Consider the following 7,500-nt stretch of genomic DNA (forward strand, 5'->3'; position numbering starts at 1 on the left):
GAACAGCCCAAAAACAGGCCAAAACAGCCCAAAAACGGGCCAAAACTGGCCATTTTTGGCTGCGCGAGCGAGCAGCGAGCGGCGGACAGCGAGCGAAGCGAGAGGCAGCACCGTCCCTGCTATACGAAAGCCCCATCCAGCCCTGTGCCACCCGGGGGGTTCCAGGGTGCTGAGATGGCTGACGTTTTGCTCCGCTCACGACGGTCGCCGCGGCACGCAAGAACAGGCCAAAAACTGGCCAAAACAGCCCAAAAACGGGCCAAAACTGGCCATTTTTTGCTGCGCGAGCGAGCGGAGAGCGGCGAACAGCGAGCGAAGCGCGAGGCAGCACCGTCCCTGCTATACGAAAGCCCCATCCAGCCCTGTGCCACCCGGGGGGTTCCAGGGTGCTGAGATGGCTGACATTTTGCTCCGCTCACGACGGTCACCGCGCCACACAAGAACAGCCCAAAAACAGGCCAAAACAGCCCAAAAACGGGCCAAAACTGGCCATTTTTGGCTGCGCGAGCGAGCGGCGAGCGGCGAACAGCGAGCGAAGCGAGAGGCAGCACCGTCCCTGCTATACGAAAGCCCCATCCAGCCCTGTGCCACCCGGGGGGTTCCAGGGTGCTGAGATGGCTGACGTTTTGCTCCGCTCACGACGGTCACCGCACCACGCAAGAACAGGCCAAAAACTGGCCAAAACAGCCCAAAAACGGGCCAAAACTGGCCATTTTTGGCTGCGCGAGCGAGCGGCGAGCGGCGAACAGCGAGCGAAGCGAGAGGCAGCACCGTCCCTGCTATACGAAAGCCCCATCCAGCCCTGTGCCACCCGGGGGGTTCCAGGGTGCTGAGATGGCTGACGTTTTGCTCCGCTCTCGACGGTCACCGCGCAATGCAAGAACAGGCCAAAAACTGGCCAAAACGGCCCAAAAACGGGCCAAAACTGGCCATTTTTGGCTGCGCGAGCGGCGAGCGGCGGACAGCGAGCGAAGCGAGAGGCAGCACCGTCCCTGCTATACGAAAGCCCCATCCAGCCCTGTGCCACCCGGGGGGTTCCAGGGTGCTGAGATGGCTGACGTTTTGCTCCGCTCTCGACGGTCACCGCGCAATGCAAGAACAGGCCAAAAACTGGCCAAAACGGCCCAAAAACGGGCCAAAACTGGCCATTTTTGGCTGCGCGAGCGAGCGGCGAGCGGCGGACAGCGAGCGAAGCGAGAGGCAGCACCGTCCCTGCTATACGAAAGCCCCATCCAGCCCTGTGCCACCCGGGGGGTTCCAGGGTGCTGAGATGGCTGACGTTTTGCTCCGCTCTCGACGGTCACCGCGCAATGCAAGAACAGGCCAAAAACTGGCCAAAACGGCCCAAAAACGGGCCAAAACTGGCCATTTTTGGCTGCACGAGCGAGCGGCGAGCGGCGGACAGCGAGCGAAGCGAGAGGCAGCACCGTCCCTGCTATACGAAAGCCCCATCCAGCCCTGTGCCACCCTGTCACGAACGGTCGTCGCGCACCCGCAACAACTCCGTTCAACGAACCGTTCGTCGCTCACACCCGCATGTACAGCTGCCCAACAGCATGTTTTCTCATGGTTTTGGGTCATTTTGCTTGTAAATATGTAAGTTCGAACAAGCTGCAGCGTTGCAAAGCGACCGCTCACCGAACCGAGCAGAACAGCCCCAAAACAGCCCAAAACGGCTTCGTTTTCGCGTGCCGCGGGAGGTGAGCGGAGTGCTGCCTCCGCTCACCAAAACGTCAGCCATCTCAGCACCCAGGAACCCCCCGGGTGGCACATGGCTGGATGGGGCTTCGGTTATATACCGGGCGTTGAACACTCTTTCGCAAGTTCGTACGTGACCTTTACGGGAACTTGGTGTTGCGTCCGGGACCAGGTGAGCGGCTGTTTGTGGGCTTGCAGCTGTTCGTTCATCCTTGAAAGCCTTGTTTTTCCCCCTCTCCCTCTTTTCTCTTGTGCACACAAGGTGTTCGACGAATTGCTTGTAAAGCTTTCCTTTTCGCGAGACTTCGGGACGTGTCCGTTGCTCGTTCTTTCGATCTAACTCTCTTTCTCTTTTACAGGTCCTTCGGGACCTGCGAGAGGTTACAAAGTGGGCTGATCCTTGCGGAGCAAGATCGCAAGGGCGAAGAGCGACTTAGGCAAGGCAAAGCTAAGTTCGCGTCTTTGCCGCACGGGTGACTCGCGACTTAGGCAACGCAAGCTAAGTTCGCGTCTTTGGCCGCAAGGGTGCCGCACGCCTTAGGCAATTCCAGCTAAGGTCGTGACATTGTGGTATCAGAGCGGGCAAGCTCTTCGATCGAACAGCGAACGAACTTCGCAACTTCGCCATGGCAAAGCATCGTGGCGAATCAAGCAAGACGGGGCAGGCCGGACCCTTGCCCCAAGCAGCCGCAGGTGGGCTGCATGTGCACACTCGCTCTCATGCTGTTGGAGCCGCTCATGAGGATCGCGGCAGCGAACAGGATGAGCGAGAAGTTGGCAACTCTCCGCGAGCGGAGGAAGCGCAATCTGGTGCGCTAACTGGGAAAAAGAGTCATAAGGAGAGACTCACGACGGCGGAAACCCGCCTGGATGTTCTTGAAGCGAGCATGGAGGAACTCTACCATGGCCAACAAAGACTTGTTGGGGTAGAGAGCTCGCAAGAGGAAGCGGAGTCCAGGATCGACAAGGTCGAGGCCCTAGTCGACCGACTGTCCGATGACACCAAGGACTCCGTGCTGCACTTACAAGACGTTGTCGCGGAACTCACGGCAAAGGTGGCTATGCTCACAAGAACGCTAAATGCGGGAGGAGGCAACACCCGCGTTGCACCGCCACAAAACTTGAGGGCACCTGAGCCCCATGGATACGGAGGGGCCAGAGATGCCAAGGAGCTCGAGAACTTTCTGTTCGACATGGAACAATACTTCCGAGCTACGAGGCCCGATTCTGAAGATACCAAAGTTTCTATAGCAACAATGTATCTGAATGGAGATGCGAAACTTTGGTGGCGAACTCGTTGGGAGGAGATCCAACAAGGTCGGTGTCGAGTCGACACATGGGAAGACTTGAAGCGGGAGTTGAGAACTCAGTTCCTACCGGAGAACACAGAGTTCGTCGCAAGAAGGAAGTTGAGACAACTCCGCCAAAGTACCACCATCCGAGACTATGTAAAGCAGTTTTCTGCACTGATGCTGGACATACAGGACATGTCCGAGAAGGACAAGTTGTTCAGTTTCCTTGATGGTTTGAAACCATGGGCTCAGCAAGAGCTGAATCGAAGGAATGTTACCGACGTGGTCGGGGCAATTGCAGCTGCAGAAAGGCTCACCGACTTCGTTTCCTCCGAAGACCCAGCGAGAAGGAAACAATCTTCAAGCAATCGCCCTCAAAAACATTCTCGAGGGAAGGAGCTCGGGGGCGAACAGAAGAAGAAGAGCTCCCACAAAGGGCCGAATCCAAAAGGCAAGGCCTCAAAACCTGGAGGATGCTTCTTGTGCGGAGGACCGCACATGGTAAGGGAGTGCCCACAGAAGCAGGCACTCAACGCTTTGACAGCTTCCATCCACCCTCCCCGATCGGACAAGGGCAAAGCTGTTGCCCTTAGCTCAAGCAGTTCTGAATCCAGCAGCGACGATGAAGAGTCGCAAGGACCCCGAATGGGAGCAATGCGTTTGTTGAACGCTATGCGGGGTCAAGTGGGGGAGAACACGAAGACGAAGGCACAAAAAGCAGGAAGTAGTGAACTGATGTATGTGGACATCAAGCTGAATGGCCAAACGACCCGTGCAATGGTGGACACGGGCGCTACCCACAACTTCATAGCCGATCGTGAAGCACAGCGACTTGGATTGACATTGGAGAAGAGCCCAAGCCGAATGAAAGCAGTGAACTCGGAGGCCAGGCGAATCTCCGGATTGGCAAAGGGAGTTCCCATCAGAATCGGGACTTGGAGCGGAACCACCAACATGATGGCCGTGCCACTAGACGACTTCCAAGTGATTCTTGGAATGGAGTTTATGCACGCGGCGAAGTTGGTGCCGATGCCATTCTTGAATTCCCTATGTATGATGGGAGGCGATGACCCCTGTGTGGTGCCCGTCTCTCGGAGAGGAACCAAGGAGCCCCAACATATTTCGGCATTACAATTGAAGAAAGGGGTGCGAAAGGGCGAACTAACATTCGTGGCTGCTATGAAGCTAGAGCCACTCAATGAAGAAGCCATTCAAGAACCTGCTGTGGTGGCCAACGTCCTGAAGGAGTTCAAAGACGTTATGCCACCTGAGTTGCCGAAGACTCTTCCGCCACGCAGAGGCGTGGATCACAGTATTGAGCTGGAGCCAGGAGTGAAGCCTCCAGCGAGACCACCCTATCGCATGCCCCCGCCAGAGTTGGCAGAACTCAGAAAGCAGTTAGGTGAACTGCTAAGCGGTGGTCTCATCCGCAGCTCAAAAGCACCTTTCGGAGCTCCAGTTCTCTTTCAGAAGAAACAAGATGGGAGTCTCCGATTATGCGTCGACTACCGAGCCCTCAACAAAGTAACAGTGAAGAACAAGTATCCCATCCCGCTCATCGCGGACTTGTTCGACCAATTGGGCAAGGCAAAGTATTTCTCAAAACTCGACCTTCGGTCGGGGTATTGGCAGGTGCGCATTGCTGAAGGCGATGAAGCAAAGACTACATGTGTGACCAGATATGGAGCGTTTGAGTTCTTGGTGATGCCTTTCGGCTTAACCAACGCTCCGGCAACATTCTGTACCCTCATGAACCAGCTATTCAAGGAGTATTTGGATAAGTTCGTGGTCGTCTACTTGGACGACATCGTCGTTTACAGCCAAACGCTCGAGGAGCACGTCAAGCACCTTCGGACGATTTTCAAGGTTCTCAGGGAGAACACTTTGTTCGTAAAAAGGGAGAAATGCTACTTTGCTCAAACTGAAATCCTGTTCTTGGGGCACCGAATCGGTGATGGCTCCATCCGGATGGACAAGTCGAAGGTGCAAGCAGTTGCGGAATGGCGAACTCCAAAGAAGGTGCCAGAGTTGAGATCCTTCCTTGGTTTCGTCAACTACTACCGACGCTTCATCGCGGGATATTCGAAGCGGGCAACTCCACTGACGGAGTTGCTGAAGAAGGAGCAGCCTTGGAAGTGGTCTGACAGATGTGAGATAGCATTCCAAGATCTAAAGGCTGCTGTTTTGGAAGAACCAGTGCTCAAATTGCCAAACTATGGAGAGCCCTTTGAAGTCCATACAGATGCTTCGGACTTTGCTATTGGTGGAGTACTCATGCAAGAAGGTCATCCGGTGGCCTACGAGAGCCGCAAACTCAACGAGACCGAGAGGCGGTATCCAGTGCATGAGAAGGAGATGACAGCGGTGATCCACTGCCTACGAGTTTGGCGACACTACCTCCTCGGGTCGCGATTTGTGCTGAGGACAGACAACATCGCCCTGAGTTATTTCCAAACTCAGAAGAAGCTCTCCCCAAAGCAAGCACGGTGGCAGGACTTCCTGGCTGAATTTGATATGGCAATGGAATATAAGCCCGGGAAGGCGAATGTCGTGGCCGATGCGCTGAGTCGGAAGGTGGAGTGCGTGAATGCTGCACAACTGGAGGGCAGAGGCCAAGCAAGTCAGTTACACTCAACCTTCCTTTCCCGAATCAGAGATGGACTGTATAGTGATCCCCAGGCAGTTATCCTGATGCAGCTCATCAAAGAAGGCAAGGCACGACGATTTTGGGTCCAGGAGGGACTTGTTTACACAAAAGGGAATAGGGTTTATGTTCCCCGAGTGGACAATCTAAGGCGTGAACTCTTGAAAGAGTGTCACGATTCCCTTTGGGCTGGACACCCCGGCATTCACAGAACGTTGGCTCTCGTGGAGAGGGCCTTCTACTGGCCAAAAATGGGGATTGATGTGGAGGAGTATGTTCGAACATGCCTTACTTGCCAACAAGACAAGGTGGAGCAGCGGAAGCCGGTGGGACTTTTGGAGCCGTTGCCCGTACCAGAAAGGCCTTGGGAGAGCATTTCCTTAGACTTCATATCAAGCTTGCCACCTGTAGGGGGACTTGGATCGATACTTGTAGTGGTCGATCGGTTTTCAAAGTATGCAACTTTCATTGCTGCTCCCCTACACTGTTCAGCTGAAGAGGCGGCCAGACTGATGATGAAGGGTGTAGTGAAGTATTGGGGAGTCCCACACAATATCATTAGTGATCGAGACGCTCGGTTTCTGGGACGGTTCTGGACCGAGCTATTCAAATTGTTGGGATCAAAGTTATACTTCTCTACAAGCCTCCACCCCCAGACGGATGGTCAGACTGAAAGAATAAATTCGCTCTTAGAGCAGTATCTCCGGCACTACGTGAGTGCCAATCAACGAGATTGGGTGAAGCTGTTGGACATCGCCCAATTCTCCTACAACTTGCAGCGGAGCTCTGCATCCAACAAGAGCCCCTTCGAAATTATCACAGGACAACAACCGTCGACTCCGCACACTATGGCTATTGGGTATACTGGGAGTAGTCCATCAGCCTACCATTTCGCAAAGGAGTGGCATCGAAATGCCGATATTGCGCGGGCTTACTTGGAGAAGGCGGCAAAACGGATGAAGAAGTGGGCAGATTTGGGAAGGCGACCACAGGAGTTCAAAGTTGGCGATTTGGTGTTGGTAAAGCTCCAACCAGCATCACTCCAATTCTTCAGGAAAAGAGTCCACAAAGGATTGGTGCGTAAGTATGAAGGGCCCTTCCCAATTATCAGCAGGGTAGGCAATGTTTCTTACAAGTTGCAGCTGCCGGCGTGGTTCAAAATTCACAACGTTCTTCACGCCAGCAACCTGAAGGCCTACCATTCAGATCCGCAAGACGCTTCTCGAAGTGTTCCAACTCGGCTACCTCCCATCACAGCCTCCTACGAGAAGCGAGTGGAAACCATTCTGGCGGATCGCAAGATAAAGCTACCCAACGGAGCGGAACAGACAGAGTACTTGGTGAAGTGGCGAAAGCTTCCCCGAACTGAAGCCAGTTGGGAGCCTGAAGACGCCCTGCGACATGAAGAAGAAGTCATCAACACCTACCAACAAGCGTCGACGAGGGCGTCGACAGTTTAAGTGGGGGAGAATGTCACGAACGGTCGTCGCGCACCCGCAACAACTCCGTTCAACGAACCGTTCGTCGCTCACACCCGCATGTACAGCTGCCCAACAGCATGTTTTCTCATGGTTTTGGGTCATTTTGCTTGTAAATATGTAAGTTCGAACAAGCTGCAGCGTTGCAAAGCGACCGCTCACCGAACCGAGCAAAACAGCCCCAAAACAGCCCAAAACGGCTTCGTTTTCGCGTGCCGCGGGAGGTGAGCGGAGTGCTGCCTCCGCTCACCAAAACGTCAGCCATCTCAGCACCCAGGAACCCCCCGGGTGGCACATGGCTGGATGGGGCTTCGGTTATATACCGGGCGTTGAACACTCTTTCGCAAGTTCGTACGTGACCTTTACGGGAACTTGGTGTTGCGTCCGG

The sequence above is a fragment of the Musa acuminata genome, unplaced genomic scaffold (genome assembly GCF_036884655.1).
Source record: "Musa acuminata AAA Group cultivar baxijiao unplaced genomic scaffold, Cavendish_Baxijiao_AAA HiC_scaffold_518, whole genome shotgun sequence".
Taxonomy (NCBI): Eukaryota; Viridiplantae; Streptophyta; class Magnoliopsida; order Zingiberales; family Musaceae; genus Musa; species Musa acuminata.